We start from the raw sequence: 1,717 nt of genomic DNA, 5'->3' as shown, positions 1-1,717 counted from the left end.
TCGGAAGTTTTTCCTTGTACGATGTGAGGGTCTTAGGACAGAGGGTGTCGTATTGTCATACTGATAAAACATCAAAACGTCTTCCTCTGCTGACGAGTCCGAACTCAAATATTCAGCCATGTTTCCGTGTGTTGACAAAGTGAACGCATGGATGACGTCACGACCATCACGTGACTACTGAAAATGGCAAACATGGCGGCGGCCAGACGGAATATACAGGTCTTGATAAAAAAGAGCTATAAAATCATTATTTACCGGGGAATATCGCTGATTTCTTCAGGGTATGGTTTAAACATAACGTTTCACTAAATACTGAAGTTTTGATTAATTATCTAATGAGTGGACCATTCCTTTAAGAGTTGTGTAATATGAGCGGAGAGAAAGACAGATTGAAAAAGAGGGGAAGGAAGAGACAGACGGATAGAAAAAAAAGGGGAGAGAGGGAGGGAAAGAATGAAGGTAACCTGATGTCCCAGGGGTTTTCTGAACAGAGGACTGGTTCCCATTGAAGTTTGGAGAACCCCTTTTTCTAATCCTCACCTATTCTCTCTTTCTCTCTACACCCTCTCCTCTTCCATACCCTCTCTCCATCTGTACCTGAAAAACTATAGTGTCCAAATGTTGAACCACGCGAGCCAACACAAATAAAAAAATGTATCACCCACTTTTTCTTACTACTGTTGTTTGTGGAAGTCAGCAGCAATGTTCTCACCCCAACATAGGACTTGACTGGCTGCTGCAGAGCCCAATCTTAATTCAGACGCACCACTTTCACTTGATGACAGGTATGAGAATAACTTCTAAGAGAGATTCTCCCTTACGTCTATGTATCCCCCCCATCTTTACATGTACACACTCTCAACACATGAACTCCTTGTTTAAATAAACATGTGTAAGAACAAGTTCAAACTCACCAGCCTGTTAACGCTCCTTCTCTGCTCTCTCCAGTGAGTGAAAACTTTCAGATGAACTATTTTATATTCCACCTCACTCTCTCCAGGCCAAGAGCAGAATTATCCCAATCTCTAAATCCCGCTCCTGCTTTTAAAGCTTTGAATCGAGTTCTCGGGCCATCCACTTCTGTCTGTCTGCCTCCCACACTCTTTGGGAAATGAATTGTTCTAAAAGTTTAGTAAGAGGAGTCCCAAAGCTGCTCCCTCCCTCCTCCTGTGTGCTCAGTGCAGGTCCTAGTGCCTACCTATTCCTCCTCTGTGACAAAAAAGAAAAAAGTACAGCTATTTATAATTTGCACCTAGCTACTGCTATTCATCCTCTCCTTTCATTCACCATTTTGTCTCTTTTGCTCAAATGGGATGATTCAACTTTCACATGAGACTTTACGTCACCTCCAAGTGACGTCAGGGTTTGTTTTACGGCGTGAAAGCTTCCGAAGTTTGTCACTGTTATTCCACACCTGAGTCATTTCTAGCTCAGCTCTTGATTGTGCAACGTGCCCCTGCCATGCGTGAGGTCAAACCACCAGTGTCCTTGGTCGAACATTTCAGAAATGTGGTACGCTGCCATTTTCTACAGTGTGAATACACACAGCCTTTTGCTACATTGAACATGTGTACAGTACAAAGAAATGTGTGGAAGTACAATAACAGAGCTTTGATGGTCTGTTGCAACCTGGAATGTATCTCTGCTACTTGTCAACCGCAAATTGAGAGAGAAATAGTGAATAAAGCAACATGTCCACCCTTGCAACTATGATATC

General features: G+C 42.7%; 1 protein-coding gene across 1 annotated transcript in view; it reads right to left on the bottom strand.

Moving 5' to 3' along the window:
• ngfa (nerve growth factor a (beta polypeptide)) overlaps positions 1-1,087 on the bottom strand; it is a 20,302-nt gene extending 19,215 nt beyond the window's left edge. The window contains exon 1 of the mRNA XM_034088121.2: positions 915-1,087. The gene's annotated coding sequence lies outside the window, so the exon portion shown is untranslated. The remainder of the gene's footprint in view (positions 1-914) is intronic.
• Positions 1,088-1,717: the final 630 nt, after the last annotated feature.

Source organism: Pseudochaenichthys georgianus, chromosome 7 (genome assembly GCF_902827115.2).
Source record: "Pseudochaenichthys georgianus chromosome 7, fPseGeo1.2, whole genome shotgun sequence".
Classification (NCBI taxonomy): Eukaryota; Metazoa; Chordata; class Actinopteri; order Perciformes; family Channichthyidae; genus Pseudochaenichthys; species Pseudochaenichthys georgianus.
The sequence above is the reverse complement of the archived record's forward strand: the minus strand, read 5'-3'. Positions and strand labels throughout refer to the sequence as shown.